The sequence below is a fragment of the Dipodomys ordii genome, unplaced genomic scaffold, assembly GCF_000151885.1.
Source record: "Dipodomys ordii isolate 6190 unplaced genomic scaffold, Dord_2.0 Scaffold132, whole genome shotgun sequence".
NCBI lineage: Eukaryota > Metazoa > Chordata > Mammalia > Rodentia > Heteromyidae > Dipodomys > Dipodomys ordii.
In genome coordinates, this window is record NW_012267348.1 from 1,410,799 (window position 1) to 1,433,967 (window position 23,169).

At 40.0% G+C, this 23,169-nt stretch overlaps 1 protein-coding gene across 1 annotated transcript in view; it reads left to right on the forward strand.

Annotated features, from left to right (window-relative positions):
* The window catches only part of Erc2 (ELKS/RAB6-interacting/CAST family member 2), a 784,984-nt gene that overhangs the window by 570,709 nt on the left and 191,106 nt on the right, over positions 1-23,169 (forward strand). The gene's annotated exons all lie outside the window — the stretch shown is intronic.

Below are 23,169 nucleotides of genomic sequence, written 5' to 3' on the forward strand. Positions count from 1 at the left end.
GAACAAGTTTACACTCCCACCAACAATGCGGTAGGGTTTCCTTCTGGCCACATCCCCTCCAGCATCTGTTTTTATAGAATTCTTGATTATAACCATTCTAACTGGGGTAAGGTGGTATCTCAATGTTGTTTTGATTTGCATTTCTTTTATGGCTAGAGAGGTTGAACATTTCTTCATGTGTTTATTGGTCATTCTTATTTCCTCTTCAGAGAAGTTTCTTTTTTAAGTCTTTAACCCACTTATTTACCTGGAAGTTGTTTCTTTGAGGATTTATTGTTGGGGGATTTAATTTTTTGAGTTCCAAGTATATTTTAGATATGAGACCCTTGTCCATTGTATGGCTAGTGAAGATCTTCTCCCAATACATGGGCTTTCTATTGATCTTGCTAGCTATGTCCTTTGCCATGCAGAAGCTCTGCAGCTTCATGCAATCCCATTTGTCCAACCTTTCTTTGATTTGTTGTATTTCTGATTCTCTATTAAGAAAATTTCGGACTGTGCCAAGGAGACCTAGGGTTTCTCCTATTTTGTCCTGTAATGTTCTCAGGGTGTCTGCTTTGACTCCAAAGTCTTTTATCCATTTGGAGTTGACTCTGGCACAGGGTGATATATAAGGATCTAGCTTTAGTTTTCTACAGGTAATTAACCAATTTTGCCAGCACCATTTGCTGAAGAAGCTGTCTTTCTTCCATTCTATTTTTTTAGCTCCCTTATCAAAGATTAGGTGGCTGTAGGTCTATGGGTTCATTTCTGGGTTTTCAATTCTATTCCATTGGTCCTGAGGTCTGTTTTTGTGCCAGTACCAAGCTGTTTTGATTACTATGGCTTTGTAGTAGAGTTTGAAATTTGGTATTGATATTCCTCCAGCAGGGACACAAGTGTTTTTTTCTTTCTTGCTATTGTTTCTAATGTATTTATAAGGTACCATGTGATTTTTTTTTGTTGCTTTGTATGTACTTCCCCTTCAGTATAACCCCTGTTTTCACTGTATTTGATGTTGGTATAATTTGGGGAGGGGAAGGGCAAAAACAAAATGTTTAAATAGCGATACAGGTTGACACATTGAAACAATGAGATGTACAAGACGCGATGTTGAAAGACAAACTTTACAATTTAGGCAGGGGGATGAGGGGGGAGCGTAGTTGTGGAGGTGGGAGGGAAGGGATGGGAGGGGAAAAAACAAAGGAGGAGGCAACAATGTTTGATAAGAAATGTACTCGTTATCTTGCTCATGTAACTGTAAAACCCTCTGTACAGAATTTTCACAATTTTCTAGAGCTTCTAAAAAACCTTGCTTTTATGAAATAGTTACTGAAACTATTCCTTGGGATTATACAAGGTGGAAGTCAGGAACTACTAGTAAGACATGGTGTGTGGTTAGTCAGACTTGGCTTTCTGCTCCTATGCTTCATCAGAGATTGTATTTTTATTCTTAGTCTCCATTGTCATCAGGAAAATCTTTACTTTCCTGGCTGGTCATCTCAGCCTGTTTGCCCTTTGCTCCCCTTTTTCCTTTGTTTGCACTTTCTTCCAAAGATATATCCCTTCCCTTGGGCTTGGTTTCTGCTTTTTCCAGAGCAGGCTTTGCTGACAAGCTTGCCAACCTCCTCTTGGGCATCATGGCAGCTCAGGAGGCTCCTTTGATTGCTGTGGGCCCAAGTACATGAGACCCTTCCTAGGCCTAAGTTATCTTAAATGCCTTTTCATTATTCAGTTGTAAATTATTTTCACTGCACTAATATTAAGATGCAATTGATACGGTGCCCGCTGCAAAATTATACTTTGAGTTAATATGTGCTGATGACTATTCTAATCGTTATTTTTCTTAGTAGTACTAGCACACAAATAACATTGTAGTGCGAAAGTATCATGCTCTGAAATTCCTTTTGTGAAATTTCTTCTTTCCTCACCTCAAGTTGTCTTCACTTTCTATAACATACTATATACTGCATTAACAGCTGTGATCTGGTTTGAGCCCGATTATGCCAGTTCTTCAGAAAATGATGTGTGATCAGCTCTTAACACTACCACTAAAGGGCATGGTACAAGCTTCCAGGTTAGTCTCAGGTAGATCATAGTAACAAATGGGGATCCATTTGGACTCCAGTGCTTTGGACATTTTAGTGCCCTTATGAGCCTTGTGTCGTTGCTAGTAGAAGAGCTGTTCTTCCTTCTTCCTGTGGCCCGTGTAGAGTACTCACTGTCACACTGCTCTCTTTCAAAGGATACCATTCAGCTGAGATTACCTGCAGTTTTTCCTGTAGCTACATGAATATGGCGTTATGACATATGGTATTTTCTATTTTCAGTCCTTAGTGGTGATCTTTGTGTGTGTGTGTGTGTGTGTGTGTGTGTGTGTGTGTGTGTGAAGCATCAGCAAAGGAATTTACTTCATTGAAGAAAAGGAATTTTAGTGTCTTAAATTTTTTCACCACATATGAGTACTTAAAATCTCATTCATGCTCTGTGAAATTGAAGAAATTAGATATTTGGGACTGGAAATTGGTGGTCCTCCAAGCAATATGGGATCTAAAAGTGTTAAGTCCTTTTGTAAATAAACCTTGATTCAGACTGGAATGTCTTGGCTTGATTTTAAAGGTGATATTATAGGAGACATATAGCCGTTGACTGGCCTTAAAGATAATTATCTGCACATTCCAGTCTTAAGTCGGCCATCAGCAGAGCCCGGCTTTCGATAAAGTCAGTGTTCTTCCCCTTGCAAGAATATTACAGTTAGACAGGCCTCCAACCCTTAGATATTTATGAACCACACTGTCTATGGACTGTTTTTCTTACTTCTCCACAATAGAAAATGATATCTTTCAAGCTTTTAAGATTTCCATATTTTATACATGTCAGCAGTTTGGTTGTGTTTCTAGTTGGGTTATGAATACAGAATAACCATGAATACGGAAACCAAGTTCCTCATATTTGTCTAATGCTGCAGTAAGTATGAATTTCTAGGGAGATTGAATAATTCTACCTCTAATCCTCACAAGAGATACTACAAAGCAGAATTCTCTGGTGATCATCAGACTCTGGAGCCTGGCATTCTGAGTTCAAATCCTAGCTCTTCCACTTACTAGCTTTACTGGCTGGCAGCAAATTGCTAATCTTTCTGGGTCTGGTTTTGTTTTTTCCGTCTGTCAAATGAGAATAGCTCAAAAGGGTATTGTGAGGAAGACATGTTTATGAACAATTATTGTAGTCATAGGTTTATATCACTGTATAAGATAAATTCTATAGAATTATAAGATATAAGTATAGGGCTGGGAAGGTGGCTCAGTGGTAGAGCACTTGCCTTGCATGCCTGAGGCCCTGGGTTCGATTCCTCAGCACCACATAAGCAAAAAGAAAAAAGCCGGAAGTGGCGCTGTGGCTCAAGTGGTAGAGCGCTAGCCTTGAGCTGAAGAGCTGAGGGACAGCGCCCAGGCCCAGAGTTCAGGCCCCACGACCAAAACCAAAAAAAAGATATAAGTATATATACTTATAATTATATATTTCTATGCTTATAATTATAAGTATAAGATAAATTCTATAGAATTGTTAATATGTGTTAATTAGTTTTGGAGTATTGCTCTTAGAATTTAGGACCAACTGTAGAATATCTGCTTTATCTTTCATTTCCAACACAGTTAGAATCTAATATTTATGTATTTGTATATAGACCTTTACACTAATTTTTAAATTATGACTCTGCCTTTTGTCTTACAAATTAGCCATTGTGTCAACCTAAACATAGTGTATATAAAGACAGAACAATCAGACTCTAGTTTATATGTATGTAGGGGAGGGAAAGTTTCTTACATACAGATAGACAAAATTCCTTCAACACATCAAGCCTTTTTTAATACTGATATTTTCCATGTAAATACATTCTCAGTGGCCACATTTATCCCATCCTATTTAGATATATAGGTATATTTTGTGTTTTCTGAGTCAAGTTAAAGTTAACTCATTCCCTACTTCCTATCTTGCCAGGCCTGTTAGACAATCAAATCTCAGACATTATGATGACCCTTTTTTGTTCCTTAGGGTGAAAAGGCTTCTTCACCCACAATAGGCTTGAGGCAAGTCCTGTGGTCTTGGTTCCAGATGGCTGCCGCTGATATGCCCAGTAGTATTGCTGAACATCGTAGCTGATACACTCTTTTTCATGGGTACCCCAATCTTTGCCTATACCATTTAGTCCCAGGCTCTTGTCTCCCCACTCAGGGGCACCATCTGAGATATTTACACACCTGGCATGAGTCATCCCAGGTAGAATCTCAGTCTTGCAGGCTCACCTACTCCCCATATAAACAAGTGCAGTTAGTTTGGCACTTTTTTTTGGGGGGTGCTGGTCCTGGGGCTTAAACTCAGCGCCTGGGCACTGTTCCTGGGCTTCTTTTGCTCAAGGCTAGTGCTCTACCACTTGAGACACAGTGCCACTTCCAGCTTTTTATGAGTAGTTTATTGGAGGTAAGACTTTTCTATCCAGGCTGGCTTTGAACTGTGATTCTCAGATCTCAGCCTCCTGAGAAGCTAGGATTACAGACATGATCCACTAGCACCCAGCTAGTTTGACATCTTTTGACTCTTCTCTAAGTCACGAGAATTGCTCTTTGAAGCAATAGAGGGACCCTAGTTCCTGGTCCTTCTAAGGTTTGCATAGCCAAGGAATATTTCCAGTCACATAGCTTTAGGCACATTGTGAAAGTGAAAAAGATTTGAAAGTCTAGAAGGATAGCAGCTTGGTAGAGCAGCTGAGACTGGGATCTGGCATTAAACAGACCATCTGCTTCACTGCTGGCCCTACCATTTTCTGGCTTTGACTTGGAACCTGTTTAACCATCTTGTATTGTCACATGAAAATAATAGTAGGCCCTGCTTCATTCTATGAAGGAATTCTGTCCAGTGAATGAGCCAGTGTCCAGCCTATCCTGTCACACTGAAAAATAGTGTGTTACTGTTTGAGTTGCTGCCTCATTGAGGTTCTATTCTAAGTTCAAGGCTTCTCATTTCCTCTGCATTGCTACCATGAGCTTGTCCCTTATGGCTGTAAAGATGGTCCCAGGGGCTGGGAAAGGAGCCTTTTACCTCCTAATGGAAATCCCAGATCCCAGGGCATAGAAGCTGCATGTGGCACCCTAGGAGGGAGACAGAAGCAGTTCCTTGTATGAAACCACAGAGATAAGAGGAAAGCTTACAGCATACCTACTGCATCAGCTTATTTTACAGAATGTAAACCTGAGGTCCACCAGGAGAAAAAGAGAGTGGCCAGCCAGCTCACTGTCCTTCCAACACTTTGAACTTCCTTCTCCACATAAGCATTCCCTGATTACCCTGCCAAGCCAGCTTGCTCTACCTCCACCCCAGAAGCTTCTCTGACTCCTTGTTTCTTCTGGACCCTTTCATTCTTTATCTTCCCCACGTGGTACACTGGAGCACGCTCCACTTTCTAGATCATGTCCTACCTTTCTTGCCTCCTATACCAGTCCTTACTGTCTTGTATTTGGATGTGCTTCACATCATCTCTCTCTCTCAGAAAATTCTACTCATCCTTTAAGGAGAGGGCTGGTTTGTGATCTAGATGTAGCCCACAGATGTGTTTTGTTGAATATAAGCAGCAGAAATATTTCTTTTCCTCTTTAACCGAAGCACCAATAAAAAATAAGATATCACAGGAATATAAAAAGTTTTGCTCCTTTTGATAAATCATAGGCTCTGGTCATGTAGGAGCTACATTCTTGCTTGGGAGAAATTAGCAGTAGGGAGGGATCATTTCCTTGCCTGGCCAGCATCATCCCCGAAGATAAGAGCTTTGCCTGCCAGCATTTGCGTTTGCAACTCCTGCTTCAGAGCATCGTTTAAATGTTATATGGCTTCTGGGAAGCCCACTTTCCTTTGCTGAATAACATCCTTTCCTCATTTGTGCTTCTAATACTGCCCGCACCTCTTCTGTAGTGGAGATTGAATTCTTTGCTGCTTGTTAGTTCTAATAAACAATACTTACCATTTATCAAGTGCTGATTAAGGGCAGGGCACCCAGGCTGAGTGTTTCATGGATGTTTTCATCTCCAGGCCTCAATATGACCCTGAGTGAAGTGTATTAATAACTGCAGTCCACAAATGCAGAAGCCCAGAGAGTGTAAGTGGTTACTCAAGGTCACACAGCTGGTAAGTGACAGAGAAAGTCTTGGAGCCTTCACCACTCCAATCCCAGTGCCTGTGTTTCTTCATGTTTGGCTGCTGATGGATTTCACCAGCATGTTGAAAACTACAAAATGGGTGGGAATTTGATTCCCTAACTTGTTCATGTACATACTTACAGACTGTGGATATCACCAGCGGCACAGGCCTCTGTACATTTTCTCAAGTCAATGATTATGCAAGAACACTAATGTGCACCATCGCAGCAACTCTGGTACTCACTGTATGCCTGATGCTTTATCTTTGTGTGGTTCCTACACACTTTATCTTTGTGTGGTTCCTACAAGAATCTTGAGCTGCATGGTATATTTTCTGCAGCAAACAAGGCCAGGTACTTGGCCCAGAGACATTGGGAGCAAGTGGCCAGGAATTAAGTTGAGGGTTTTCTTAACTCTAAGATCCAGACTTTTCCTCTACCCACCGCCAGCTCCTTTGTGCTTTATATCTAATTTTTATATGACAGTCATTAGTCCATTGATTAATCAAGCAAGCAGAACTCCTTTGTGCATTTTTTCCTTAGCCATATAAGAGAGGATGACTTAGCAGCTACTACAGCCATCGATTCCCGTTGTAGAAATTTTGTGAGTAGCTACTCTGTGAGAAGTATCCATTCAGGCCAGGATGCAGCAATGATAAGGCAGTGTCTGAGTTGTTAAGGCATGCTACTGTAAGATGGGGAGGCAGGGACGACAGAGGCACTATTATCTGGGTGGTGACTGTAGATCCAGCAAGGTCCCTGTGCAGATGATTGGACTGCAGCCACATCACCCATCTGGTGGAATAGAATTGAGCCAGGGGATCCTTCACAGGGCTTCATTTCCCTCCACAACCTTTCCCCAAACACAGGTGCACTTAGAAGTCTTTTCTGGGCTGAATGGTCACAGGCCCTTTTCTTGCAAGAATGAATCCTGTGTGAAAACAAGCCCACTCCTCCTTTTCCATACAGAGGCAGCTGTGTGCCATCCATGTTAGAGTGTTCTTTGGAAAGTGGACATGAATATGAGCCATTAACACCCCAAATTGAACAAGCACTGGAATCAGAATGGGACTGAAGAGCTGTTTGAATTCAAATTACTGGGGTGTACCCCATAAGTTTCCCGAGAAGGGGAGACACCTGGTTGCTAAGAATGTGCATTTATCCCAGATTCCAGATATATGCTTGAGCAACTCTACCTGGCAGAGCCTTGTGTGGGAAATAAAAGAATATATGTCTGAAGAAATTCTTAAGTAATTTAAAATTGTGACACGTACTATGATGAGGACAAACTTGGGGCTGAAGTGAAGAATTCCAAGATTAGGAGAGAGGTCAGCAGCCGCTTTACTCGGGGGCTTGAGAAGTCCTTGGAGAAGGTGGTGACATTTACACCAAGACCTGACAGTTGAGATGATGCCTGATACTTGAAGAGTTGGGGGAGGAGGGGTTTGGAAAGAAGATATGGTAAGAAATAGCAGATTCCATGGGGCCCCTGGGGAGGGCCTTTCAGCAAGGGCCAAGGTGGTGCAGGATGACACTGGGTGTTTGATGCAGAGTCAGCCACCAGGAGAAGGAGCTGGAGTTTTATTTACAAGGCAATAGAAATCATACAATTTTGATTTTGGGAGCTGGTACTTATCAGTGTAAAAGTGTCTTAGTCTGCTCAATTATAGGGTTTGGCTTCTACCTATAGGATAAAAAGTGGAAACAGAAACTTCTCCTCAGAATTATGATTGGGTAGGGGGGAGAGAGAAAGGCAGGGGAATGAGGAGGGAGAAGAGACTTAGAACACCTGATGGGAGGGAGAGGGGAAAGGGAGGCTACTGCTTACACACACACAGACGTGTTCACATCTCATCCCACACCAAACTGAAAATTAGAGACAGTGTGCAATACTTTAGAATATAGGCAATTGCCAGGTACAGTGACTCACGCTTATACTCCTAACTGTTCAGGAGACAGAGATCAGAACAATTACAATTTCAGGCCAGTCTGGGCAAAAAGCTAGTAAGATCCCCATCTCATCAATAAGCCAAGTGTGATAGTATATACTCGTGCAGCTATGTGGGAAGTATAGGTAAGACTGATGTGTGAAGGTGGACCTGGGTAAAAATATGAGACCCTTACCAGAATAATAACTCAAGCAAAAAGGGCTTGGTGGCATGGCTCAAGTGGTAGAGTATCTTCCCAGCAAGCATGAGGCCCAGTGTTGAAATCCCATAAAACAAGGTTTATTGTTTCCTTTTTTGTTTTCTATATTTGGAGCATGGAACTACTTTTGTTCCATCTGAGAGGTTACACCTAGGGAGAAAAATGCTGTTCTTCTGTTAACCTTTACCTTTGCAAAGGTTAGTTGTGTTGCCAACCATTGCAAGCTAAATCTTAACAGAAATTACTGTAACTACAGGATAAGGCACAAAATGGAATGGAGCATAGATAATTAGCTGTCATAATTGTCTTTCTCTAAATTGAACCAGAAGATGCCATTAGCTAGCTAAATGTATACCTATGCTGTCATGAGGCACTGAGGCATTCAACAATGTGTTTCCCAAGAAGCTCTTTCTTCATGGTGGAGTGTTATGGATTTTTTTTGTTAGAATCTAGATGAGAACATATTCATAACCCTCTCTTCAGCATGGGAATTCCTGATTTGTATGTGTGTGTGTGTGTGTTTGTGTGTGCACGGACCATTCGAATTGTAAAAGGAAGCTTTTAACATTCGCTTTGTAGCAAAAAGGGATAGAATGAAATTGGCAAAGGAAGAAACAATTTTGATGTAGTAAAAATAGGATTGTTCAGGGATGAGATGGGAGATGTCTTACTACTTGATATTCAGATGAAATTTAGTTTGGAAGTCCCATCCATGAATAGTGTATGTCCTTAGAACCACACCGGTGTTTTCCATCAGGGACATCTTGATTCTGCCTAACTGGCGTAGCCACCAGAAAACTATAAACTGTTTCAAACTGTGAGTGTGTATGTGTGTTTGTATGTATCTATTTTATATTTTTACCTATAGGTACTCCAGCCATTATGCTATGATTTCAGTATCTATTTTGGGACCTCAAGGTAATGACTTTGGCTAAGTATAAACGTTCCACGTTACCTCTGCACAGTTCCTCTCTCTCTGTGCTCTCTTGTGCTGGCACTTAGTTTGTTACTGTACATTAGAACATGTCCCCATCGCCTCTGAAGCTGTCTCATCGGCACGGCCTTTAGAACCTGCATTCCTTTAAACACAAAACAGGATTATGGATTAATCTCAGGCAGGGAAGTCCCAGAGGGCTATGTAACCTAACAAGTCATACCGTGCTCTTGCCAAGCCCCTTCCCTGGCCGCCCTCTGTTCCTGCTGGTGACCCGGTAGACGAAAGAGTGGATGTGTGTGTGAGCCTAGGCATGACTTCTCTAAAGATCAACATTTGTACATACTGGAGTCACCTTTTATACATAGTGCTACTGACATTAACCAGAGGACTGGGCCTGACAGCCTGGCCCCAGCGCCAGCAGGAGGGAGAGTGGCCTGGCTGGGTGTGCACAGTTTATCTAAAGGATTGAATACAGAATCACACAGCCTAATTGTTCATCCAAAAGGAACTATGGCCCAGAGAGAGGCACCTTTAAGGTTACCAAGTGTGACCTGTCAAACGGAGTATTCATTTCAATATATGTATCATATTTATTATTTTGAATATCAAGGCTGTTTCACCTCTTGAACTCTGGGTGTCATTGTTTTTCCAATAGCTAGTTATAACCGTGTGTATTCTTGGAGAAGAGAGAAGAAACATAATTAGAAATATTTTTAAAATGAAAATTATTTGAGAAGCCTATTGTAAAAAAAAAAAGTCCCAACTGACATTCAGATCTTTGAGTGAATATCTGGTAATTAAGCAGGAAGTTCAATATTTTCACGTAGGCTTGTCTCCATACTACTCTATGCTAGGGTTATACTTAATCACTTCATATGGGACAAGACTGTTATCTCATACTGGTAATAAAAGCAATGATTAAAAAGTATGAAAAGAGCTACTGGGAGAAAATCACTTATTTTGAAAATATAATCCAGAGGTCTTAATCCTAGAAAATGTCCTTTAGAGAAATATAGATGCCTAGTTCAAAAGTAGGATACAAGTATTTAGTAAAGCCTGGAGTTTAATATAGGACCATAAATTGTGGGACCTGACAGAGAGCTTTTCAACTCACTTGTGAATTTTTATAGAACAAAGTCTCTCACCTACTTGGATTTGAGGAGTTTCTGTTTCTGCCCAAATGAACAGAAAATGTTCTCCTATGTCAACATAAACAAGAAAAGAACCCACACACTGAAAATCATAGGCAGCAGGACATATACTTTGCTTGTTTTGCCCAACAACCTATTCCTGCCGCTGTCCATGAGGCTTCCTGCAGGCGAATCCACAGCCTCATATGGGTAGGGAACAGTCTTTGGTGGCACAGCCAGGTGAGGAGCAGAGTGGTCCTGGTCCTGGTGTCAAAACCTTTCTTATGACTTCAGCTCGATGGCCAAAAAGAAAAGCCCTGCTCCCTGAGGTATGGGGAAGATGTCGGGACAGACACTTGATGACTGCTAAGATGACATCAGAGGAAGGATTCCGCATATCTGCCGCTGCTGAGAGTACTGACATGCTTTAAAAATGGAAGGAAAGTGGTGAATTCTGTTCGGCTTCAGGACGCAGCAAGGGAGGCTTGTTTGTCTGCCTTGCTTTCTGGTGTCTCTCACAACAATTGCTGGTCACTGTGTGCATGAAGGATCTGTTTAGGTGGCTGTCTTTGTTTTGAGGCTTCTCTTTATGGAGTGATTTATATCAAAGTTAGCCAATTAAGATTTGCTCTTTTCCCCATGTAAAAGTAATAGTTCTGAGAGGAGGGAGCCAAGTCACTGTGGGGGGTGTTGTGCTCCAGGGGCACAGTTGGGAGGTTCCCTTCTCCTGAAGCAACAGGGCCCAAATAAAGCCCTGATAAAACAGTTTAAATAAAAGGGAAATAGAAGCAAGCAGAAGATTTTATTCTGGCACTTCATGTCTGGATCTTGCTTTCCTACCACAGAGATACTAACCAAGCCAGTTAGTTCAAATACATCTGCAGGATGTGTTTAGTTTGAGGATAATGAAGCATTACTGTGATTTTTCGTTTCCTGGATTCTCATTATAAGGAAACCAATACCTGTGGGGCATTTAGCTGTTAGCATGCATGATGCACTCTTGAATGTAGCACTTAAATAGGTCTGTTTTCAAGTGATTGTTTGTTTTATAGAAACAGGGTACAGGACATTTAGTCATTTAGACATTCTGTTTTTCTAGTCCTTGGGTTTGAACTGAGGGCCTGAATGTGATCTCTGATCTTTACTGTTTAAGTCTGTCAGTATACCATTTGAGCCACAGATCCATTTCTGACCTTTTTTGGTGGTGAATTGGAGATAAGAATTTCATGGACTTTCCTGTGTGAGGTGGCTTCAAACCATGATCCTAAGATCTCAGACTCCTGAGTAGTTGCAATTATAGGTGTGTGCTACTTGCATTCTACTTAATCATATAACTCATAAGAACATTGATGTCACATACTGTTTCAGTATGTGTCAAGCCAGTTAATTTGAATTTTCTTTTACCTGGTTATGTAAGTAGCAGTAGAAGGCACTGATAGATTCCATGACAGTTTTGCATAGTTTTGATATTGGAGAAGGGGTACTTTTGTAAGAGTATAGGAAAAGATAAAAGGCAAGGAAAGAAAGAAGAAATGTATAGTACTTATAGCTGACTTCACTGTCTGGAGTCTGAAAAATAAAAAGCATGGCATTCTGGGAGATGACAATAGCAGAAAACTGATGTTTGTCTCTACCTGGTTACTACAAAAGTGTTCTTATCACTTGTTTTCATCAGCCATGATCATCACTGAAAGCCTTCCACTCTATGACCTATCCTCTCCTTCAATGTATGAGGAGTACACACTGACTGATGAGGGTTGGCAGAGATCGGAAAGGCTTTGAGATACCATGAACAGGATTCAGAAACTTCCCATATGTCATGGGTAACAGTACTGACCATGGATGTCATCTCACCTCAGCACACATTAATAAAATGGATTCACTGTGATTCTTGTTCAGGTGATTCATAGGGCTGCTTTGAACTGTTGAAGTGGCTATGGAAATAAAACTTTGGTTTGTGGTTCTTGCTGAGGCTTATACTAAAATATACAATTGTGACTAAAATGATTCAATATATAGTGCTTTCCTCTAAAAAGATGAAAGTCTTAAACCTCCCCAGCTGACATTTCTTCCCTCTCATTATGGTGACCCCCATCTTGACGAAAGAAGCATTGCTACTAGGATCCCAGCACTTGACATCAATGTCAAGTATCTTGTAGAACAGAAGCCACAAGGAAAAATGTAGCCTATCTCACTACTTTTGCTTGAGCTAGTGCCCACTGCAAAAGAATCTGTGGATGAAAATGAAATGTGTACCACCATTTACAAAGACCCATCTCTCCAGAATCACCATGCATGCCACTTCTGTCGCAGCCCACCACAACCAGGGACAAGGTAGTAACAAACACCAGACCGTGGAATTGAGGTTTGGGGCATCAGGGGCATGAAGCCTCCTACCAGCTTCAAGTGCCCAAGGTTTGTTTTACAAGGTATTTATTGAATAGAGTACAGTGGTATGTATATGTGCAGAAAGTGAGGTCACAGTATCTTTAAAGTCACAAGTACCAATCCTGTGATACAGTTTTAATCAATATCCTTAAAGTCACAAGCACCAGTCATGTGTTATCATCTTAATCAACATCCTTGAAGTCACAAGCACCAATCATGTGTTATAATCTTATTAAAGTGAAGAATAACTTCTTTAAGAAATAGAAGTAAACAGTAAATAATTTACAATTTACATAAGCCTTTGTCTATCCCCAAGCTCCCAGAAAGTTTAGCGTGGCATTGACGTATACTCAGGATAGAAATCCAAATTCCTTAGCCAGGTGCCAGTGGCTCATGCCCATAATCCTAGCTACTCAGGAGGCTGAGATCTGAGGATCGCAGTTGAAAGCCAGCCTGGGCAGGAAAGTCTGTGAAACTCTTATCTCAAATAAAACCACCTGAAAACTGGAAGTAGGGCTGTGGCTCAAGTGGTAGAGTGCTCTCCTTGAGCTTAAGAGCTGAGAGACAGCACTCAGGCCCAGAGTTCAAGCCCCACGACTGACAAAATAAAAGAAAAAAGAAATCCAAATTCCTATCAAACCAGGACTGACTGACGTTTTCAGGATTCTCTCGGCATTCTAGGAGTTCATGTTTGGAGGAGACATTCCACCCTCCCAATTCTTTTGGGTCTCATAGCTCAACGTTTGGGGACTCTTAAAACTCTTGCTCACTCTGCTTCAAAGTTCTTCTCATATCTCCCAATCTTTCCCTTATTCAGGTCATCATGCACTGGGGAAGAAAAAAAAGGACAGGTATAGCCTTATTGACCTTATATGAGCATCTCTTCTGCCTCAACATTTGCTCTGGTGATTCATTTCTCTGTAGACTAGATCTCTAATATGTGGTATGTACTTTTACAGTACCTTTTTTTTAGGTAATTATAAATGAATGTAATTTTAAGAAAAAAAATAGAGAAATCCCATGTACCTAGTGCTAACAGATTACAAAATTATAGTACAATATTGCAACCACAGTATTAACATATATAGTCAGTCAAGAAACAGATGTAGTCAGTCACGAAACAGAGCATACCTTCAAGCCTGGAATCCCAGCTTCTTAGGAAACAGAATTAAGAGGATCAAGTGTTTGAAGCCTGCCCAGGCAAAAGTTAGCAAGACCCCATCTCAAAAACAAACTGGACACAGTGATTGACACCTGCAATCTTAGTTACCTGGGGGAGTTAGGGTAGCCTGAGCAAAAAGCAGGAGACCCTATCTAAAAGTCAAAAATTAAAATTAGAAAAAGAAAAGGGTCAGGCACTGGTGGCTCATGCCTGTAATCCTAGCTACTTGGGAGGCTGAGATCTGAGGACATGGTTGGAAGCCAGCCTGGCAGGAAAATCTGAGACTCTTACTTTTAATTAGTCACCAAAAAAACCAGAAGTGGAACTGTGGCTCAAGTGGTAGTATGCTAGCCTCAAGTGGTAGTCTGCTAGCCTTGAGCTTAGTATGGCTGTAGTGATGGTATTTGCTAAGTACAAGCCATCATTACAAAGGATTTCTTATGTTTCACTTTACAACTACACTAGTCTCTATGATCCCCACTTCTTATCATGGCAATCACTAATCTGTTCTCCATTTTTTATAATTTTGTCATTTCAAGAACATTGTACAAATGGAAACATGTAGTATGTGACTTTTTCAGATAGGTCTTTTCAATTAGCATAATTTTCTAATTACTCTTATACATCAGTTCCTCATGTCTTTTTAAAAATTAAGTCATATTCCATGACCTGTTGGATCATTGTTGAACTGATTCCTGTTGACAAATGAATATGCTCTTTTCTATTTGGGGCTGTGACAAATAGTGCTGCTAGAGAATTCATTAATGTTTTTGGTATAAACATATGTTTTCATTTTTCTTATTCATCATTTTATATTCCAATGGTACAAATTATCATAATCCTTGCCCACATTGGTTATTTCATCCTTTCTAGTCACTGTGTAGTGATACTTTATTGTGGTTTAAATCTGTGTTTTCCTAATTTGTAATTATTTGAAATATTCTTTTGCTTATTTACCTCTGTACATGTATTTCAGGGATATGCTTCCTGTCTAGTCTACTTTTAGAAAAGTTACTGTTGTATTTAGAGTATTCTTTATATATTCTCTGTTGTTTCTCAGATATCTGGTTTGTAAATACTTTCTCCCAAATTCATAGCTTTCTTTTCATTTGTCCTCTCAACAAGGTCCTCACAGAGAGGAGGGCTACTGTACCAATCTTGATTTTGATATCACCTCTAAGACCTAGATGCAGATTTTCTACAATCTTTAAAAAGGTTTCTAGTTTTGTATTTTTCACCTAAGTTCTTCATCCCCTTTGAAGTAATTCTTATGGAACATACAAGGTATAGGTTGATGGTTTTATTTCTTTTCTGCATATATAATTGTTCAGTTTGTTTTCTGCCTATTTAATGGGCTACTTTCTCCAGCACAATTTGTTGAAAAGACATTTTTCATTCAGTAAATTAATTGATTTGCCCTTTTGCCAAGCACCATTTTTGTTAGCCTGTTTGTGTTTTTTTTTTAAATTCTATTTCATAGATCTAGGCATCTATCCCTCTGCCAGTACCACCCTACCTTGGTTACTGGAACTACACAGTGTTTTATTATTGGACAGAGTGTGATTTCTCCTATACTTTTTCTGGACTATTTTTGTTACTTTGGATTCTGTGCCTTTTCATAGAAGGTTTATGTTCAGCTTGCATTTTTATACATTTTTATACTTGCCAATATTTCATTAGGAATTTCATTAAATCTATGGTCAGCCTGGGAGTCTTATAATTCTCAACTATTCTATATTTCTTCATTTATTTAAGTCATCTGATTTTTTTCATCCTAATTATGTAACTTTTGGCACATAGATCCTGTACATGTTTCATTAAGCTTGGAAGTACATTTTTCATTTTTTGAAGTGATTATAAATAGTATTAAATTTTAGTTTCCATGTATTTATTGTTGATATATAAAAATATATCTTTTCTGTGTTGATCTTATATCCTATGATTTTGCTGAACCTATTTATTCTACATTTTTTGAAGATGGTTTGGGATCTTCTACATAGATAATTGTATTGTCTACAGATCAGGATAGTTTTTTATTTTTTTAAAATTTTTATTTATTTTTTATTGTGAAAATACTGTACAGAGGGGTTACAATTACGTGGGCAAGATAATGAGTAGTCTTTTATTTTTAATTTTTATGCTTTTTAAACTTCTTTCTTGCTTTATTGATTATAGTGGCTAGACCTTAGAGTGATATGTTGACTAGGAGAAGTGAGAACAAATATCCTTGCTTTTCTCCTGCTCTTTGAGGGAAGTAAACAGTAGAAAATACTTTGATATCATGTGCATTTTATTTTATTTTGCCAACTGTGGCTGGCAAAATTAGAAAATGATCCTCGCAATATCGTTTTCTTATGATTTATATCCTATATAATTGGTAGGACTATATAGCAAGTTGACTTTAAGAAATATCATCCTTGTTGGTCCTGAACTGATCAGGTAAGTTCAGAGGGCAGTCTGCTTGCTAGTTACCTCGTGCTTTCTGACAGAGGCTCATGCCAGGGAGTCCTGCAGCCATCCCTGGGGAAAACAGTTTATTGCTGGAGTGGGCTAGGGTTTGCTGGGTCCTCCAGTGGGAAACGCAAGTTTTTGCAATGAACAGGGCCAGGTTGAAGAGAAGAACTTCCTGTATACTCAGGTATCTTCTATCACTTGTAGCCTAGGACTCTGCCCTCTACTGCCAGACCACCCAATTTACCAGGGAGAATCTCCTAGCCCCACAAAACATAGCCCTTGCCCCAGACTCTCAATCCATTGTCACAATCTCTGAAACAAGGAACACTGAAAAAAATGAAGGGCTGTAAGGAAGAGGGTAAGGCTTTGTGGAAGTGATAAAGAGGGCACCTATCTCCACATATCCTGGAACAGACCACTCCCTTCTATACTCTGAAGCCAATACTAGAATGCTAGATAGCCTGGTGGAGTGTAGCCTGTCCTCAGTTCTGTTTGCTCGTGTGCTTTCTTTGAATATTAAATATGATTATTCATATTAAATATTGAATATATATACAAATGTATACTGAGCCATCCTGTGTGTGGTTTTACACTGGAGGTGGTCTTTTTGATTCAGGTGAAGTTGAGTGGAGTTTATTATTTTCTTCACTATACAAATAGCTTAATTTTGTGTATTATGGTGGCTGATGTCAGGAGAATTTGTCAAGGACTCTGCTACTTCTGAGTTGGAGAGTCAAAACATAAAACAGCTTTGATGTGAGGCTGATTCTCCATTTCTGACTTTAAAGACTTGGTGATGATACAAATGGCAAGGAATGAAGGTGGCATCTAGGAGTTGGGGGTAGCAAAGAAACAGTGACCTCATAACTATTTCTGCAAGAAATTGAGTTCTATTTTACACATATGAGCATAGAAGAGGACCGTGAGCTACAAGTATGAATGCAGATCAGATGATAAGTTGATTTCAAATTTATGAGACCCTGATTGAAGAACCAATAACAGCATGCCCAGACTTCTAACTTACAGAACCATGAGTTATTTATGGTAATTCATTGTATAGAAATAAAAAACTAAAATCAACCAAGGTATTTTAAAACAGGGCTGAGGTAAAAGTACATAGTAAATATTGTAGTCTTGAAACAAAAGGGACCCAAGATCTCTCCACTAATGTATGTTCATCTAGGCTGAATGATGGATGTTATATATAGATCTAACAACACTGAGGAAAATGAATCAAACCTTATCCTTACTCTTAGGTGTCCATGGCCCAGTGTTTCCCCCTACACCTTCTCATTACAGATCTTGTTAATGAATCTCCCATTATATTGTACTCAGAAATCATATTCAATTTCTGATAAAGAACAGCCACCTGGGTCTGGGTAAATCCATGATCTTTTCTGAGCTTGAGTTACTTAACAGTTAAGAAGCCTGCTTCTTTGGGAATACATGAAACTCCAATAATCTCTCACACCATTGTCTATTGATAATAGGCTGTGCCAAGTGGAAGCATGTGTGCAAGGCATTAAACTTCATGTGTTCGCAGCACAAGATGGCATAGAGGGAAGTCACTATTGTTCAAGGTAGACGTTAATAGAATACAAGGATCTTGAGGGATCATACTTGGCATACTTGGAATCAAGCTTGAGGGCATGCAGAGCCAAACCAGCAGAAGAATTCAAAGTAGTGGAGACCCATTTCATTCTTTCTTCTTAGAATGTGATCACATTGAGATTTCTATCACAAGAAATTAGATCTATTAGACCGCATTGCTCTGATTTATTGAATGAGAATGAACAGATCATGCTATAAATGACAGGAACAAAAGGTTCTGACTTTCTAGAGCCTGAGTGTTGCCAGAATGAAAAGATTTAAAAAATCAGACAAGGCTATATCCACACAAGGCAAAATAAATAAATGAATGACCATAATGGTCACTGAGATTTTGTCAAGGACTCTGCTACTTCTGAGTTGGAGAGTCAAAACATAAAACAGCTTTAATGTGAGGGTGATTCTCCATTGCTGACTTTAAAGACTTGGTGATGATGCAAGAGGCACAAATGGCAAGGAATGCAGGTGGCATCTAGGAGTTGGGAGTAGCAAAGACACAGTGACCTCATAACTATTTCTGCAAGAAGGTCTATTTTACACATGTGAGCATAGACGAGCATAGAAGCTTATTAGGGAAAAGAGTTAAATGAACAATACATGTGGGAATTATAGGGCAGGGCGAAGGTGGCAGGATTAACTGGAATCATGAAAACATAGACAATCCCTGGCAAACATGTATTGCAATCAGCATAATTCTAAGAGATTGTCAGGGCTAAGAACCCATGCAGAGAAGTATAGCTGCCTAGGAGCATTTTTGACTAAGAATAAATACCACAGTAAGTGCTACCAGAAGGTCCTGTCCCACTCTACAGTTCTGCATTCTTCCCATCTGCAGACTGTGGTCCACAGGTAGCTAATTCTTCTATGGGATCTGAGATACTTTCTTTTTTTGGGGGGGGGGTCCGGTTGTGGGGCCTGAACTCTGGGCCTGGGTGCTGTCTCTCAGCAATTCAGCTCCTCAGACTAGTGCTCTACCACTTGAGCCGCAGCGTCACTTCCGGCTTTTTTTCTTTTTGCTTATGTGGTGCTAAGCAATCGAACCCAGGGCCTCAGATATGCAAGGCAAGCACTCTACCACTGAGCCACCTTCCCAGCCCAGGATCTGAGATACTTTCTATACAGAGTTTACTTGGTTGAATTTTTATTCTTGTTTACTTTAATAATGCACATTTATAGCAATAAGTGATAAATATGAAGAACAATATAGATTACCTGAAATCCCTGAGCCTAGAAATGAACCCACATGAAAAGGAAATGCATTTCCTTTTAGTGCTTTTTCTATTCATGTACATTTAAAACTCTTAGCCCAGAGGGGAATGGATTATATTTACTATTAATGCCTTTCTTTTACCACTTTCTTGTACATCTTTCTTTTACATTTAATCTTTCAACTTTAATGTCTGACAGATATTTCCACAATTGGCCCTGTGATTATTACTGTTTCTGGGGCCTCATTAGGACCACAGCTATCTACTCTAAGAGCTCAGACTCCTTACTCCCTATACTGCTCCTATAGAGTGTCCAAAATCCTGTTAGGGAAAGGCAGCATTTTGTCTTGCACCAGGACTGATCCAGAGAATACAGAAAATCTCCCAACTGCTCAAAACAACCTACAGCAAAGCCATCTGGACTCACACCAGAGAGCCGCTCTCTGATGAGGTCACATAGAGCCAAACATCCTGTGGAGTCAAGCATACTTGAGGGTATGCTGGAAAAGGTTGCTCATGTGTGCTTTAACATTCTTTGATTGACTGTAATCTGTTCGGTCAGTTGCATATTTTTTTTTACATTTTTTATTATTATATCTTTAAGTAGTTGTACAAAGAAGTTCCCATTCTACAAAACAATATATGGGTACAAGGTGTCTGACAACTTTGTCACCCATCTCTCCTAACCTATCCCTTCTCTCACTTTTTTAAAAATTGAGATTAGGTGACTACATAAATTTCACATATTTCACAGTATTGTGGAAGAGTGATACTTAGTTAAAATCGCAAACCCATTTTAACCTTCATTCTTGACCATATATTGGGTAGATGTATGCACGCAACAGAAGGAAGCCAGAAGGAGGAGCAGAAGAAATGGAACAACATACAATAGAAGAAACAGAACAACATACAATAAAGGGGCCCATCAGCTGCACTAGACATAGAAGAAGAACTAAGCAACCCAAAGACAGTGATGGGAAGGGAGGAATGAGAGGGAAAGAGGGAACAGCCTACACTAAGCAAAAGGAAAGAAATGTAATCATCACCTGATATGGAAGAAATAATTTGGATTGTCAAAGCTCATAGAATTCACAAACTTTATAGACCAGGATAATGACAGTTGCATATGTTTTTTTATATGCTTTCATCTTTTATAATGGTATGGAATTTTGTTAGTTAGCCTGAAAAGAGAAGGGGGAAAAGGAGATCTTAAAATGTATTCAAAAGCAATGAACTGGAGGCCATACAAGCTTAGTTGAAGTGGGTATTATTTGAAGTAGAATCATGGGAAGGTAACATAGTCAGGCAAAGCTTCTAGTGCCTTAAATCACAGCACACCTAGAGGGATGGCCAGGTCCAGGCCAAGAGCAGTCTGGGCATGTTCAGTTTCAACCTTTTCCAAAAGGTGTCACTGTAAGGCAGCAGTGGGGAAGGCAGGAAGGAGGAAGAGATAGAAACATAAGATAACAGAAATTGGCAAAATCAAGTCAGTCGTCCTCAACAGGTCTTTGAGCTCAACATTATTGTCTGAGAAGTAGAGAAGTAGCTGCTATATGGGACAGAGAGGTTAAGCTTTTATCTTGGGTCAAGTTTTTATCTGAGTTAAGCTTTTTATTCTGATCTTAGGATGACCTTCTGAGCCCAGAGCAGAGAGCTAGTAGAGTAGAGCTGGTTCCATTCACGATCTGGATGGCTATAACCTGGGATGTGGAATTTCATTGTCTCAGTGTTCTGGTGCAAACTGAAAACTACTATTCTCTTGCACTTAAGGTGGTATGAAGACAGGAAACCTGCATGGGTGGTGGAGTCTGACATATGTTTTTAAAATGGGGCTTTAAAACTTCCAAATCATTAACATAAAGTACCTATCAGATTAAAATGGATGTATTACTTAAGGTGAGAAATTTTCAAGGTATTTGAAGATCAGCTCATGCCAAGTAAGCTCTTAGAAAACTCAGGAAACCCCCTATGTTAGGAAAAAACTGTGGATCTTAGAGCATGCTTTTGGCAGATACCTGAGGAGAAGTGATTTTTTAAGTATCTAATACTACACATGCATGTACAAGTTAAATGAACACATATTAACAATTTAAGGTCTTAACTCTTTTACTTTATTGTTCTAAAATTCCATTGTTCACTCTCAAAGATCTGATAGTTATTCAGATCTGTATACAAGGACTAGAGTTTAGAAGACCATTTGATAGTTTAATTATTTTAGTATGTGTGATGCTACAAGCCACTCAAATGTACACAAAAAGTCTTGGAAACTTAACCATTGTGTGATCTGGAACACAGAATGACTAAGAACACTAGACATGGAACTCAAATATCAAGAGCTTCTTGGTTTTGTTTGTATGTGTGTTTTTTAAATTAATGAGGCCAGATCAATCTGTAGCATTCCCTAATGGACCACTAAACAACTGTTTTTCATTCTGGACTTACCTCCAACACTGACCACTTTTGAGGACTACTGTGTGGCTAGTGTCCAGCAGAGTGCCTGGTGCATGGAATTTACCCAGTGGAGTATAGAGTAAAGCAAGGAAGGGATACACATCTCAAAGAGCAAGACTAAAGGTTACTTCTATTCAGTGCAGAACCTAGGCATTTTTATTATGCTTCTGTGGAATTCAGGGATCTTCTGTACTCTGGCAGCTACTGTGTGTCAGTGAACCCTGGTCTTCTATCTTCACAACAGCTGAAACTGAGTCCCTCATTTCCATAGCAAATAAAAGGTGCTCAGGGAAAGAAAGCAAGAACTTGTAGGGCATTTGGTGAGGATGGTGAGGGGACCAATGATTCATGGGGTAAGAAAGTATCAAGTTTGGACTTACACTTCATCCATCATTGCACTAAGTGGGTCAGAGTGGGGTGTTTCAGAATCACCTCTTTGTATTCCCTTTCCTCACATTGTGCAAGGATTTATTGAGTGTGGACACTGATACCAAGTCATTTGCTGAAGGGGTTTCCAAAGAAGATGGAGACATGGTCCCTGGCCTTTAGGGCATTACAGTTCAGTGGTAGCAGTTAAGTGTATGCATTGTGCAGAACAAGCAGACAGTGAACACTGTAGGTCCTCCAGGTGAGTGGAGGCATTGTGGGCAGGAGCCACTGCAGGGTTTGACACAGAGTGTCAGAACTGTGTCACAGCTTCTTCACACTTGATAGCAGAAGATCAGAAGGTTTAGGAGGCAGTTCTCCAGCTGGGCTTGACTCTGGAATCACCTGAATCTTTAATAAAGTATGGGCATCGGGCTCCTATCCTCCCATGTTTTGAGTCAATTTGGAAGGATGTGGTTGGTCACAGCTTAAAATGTGAAGCGGCATGAAAACATTGACTTAAAACTGACACAAGGTCACAGATTATCTGTAGATAGAACCAAAACTTGACCCATATCTGACTGTCTTCAGAGTTCCAGCGTTTGATCACATCACAAGGTGAAAGAGGATAAGTATAGAGAGGTCTTTGAAGGATGGTCAGCTTCAGTAAGCAGAGAAGAACATGGAGGGCAATCCAGGAGAGTGTGTGTGTGTGTGTGTGTGAGAGAGAGAGAGAGAGAGAGAAAGAGAGAGAGAGAAACAGACAGACAGACAGAAAGACATCTAGACAGAGACAGAGAGAGACAGAGACAGAGCTGGAGATGGAGACGGAGATGGAGAGGGAGAGTGTTGTAGTAGATAACACCAAGCACAACATCCTTGAATTCAGTCATAAGCTAACCTCAACTGGGTCAAATACAGGTACTGCATAAATAAGAGCTGTCATTTCTATGATACCATGTACCAGATATTTTTCTTAGAATATCACACATAATAACTCATTTAATCTTGACAAAAACTCTTTGAGCTCTGCTTCTTAAGTGAGGGACTCCAGGTGTGCAGAAATTTCATAACTCACCAAGAGCTACCCAGCTGGCAAGTGGCATGCTGGCTCCTGAATTATACCTGTAATCCCTATCCTGTGTTAC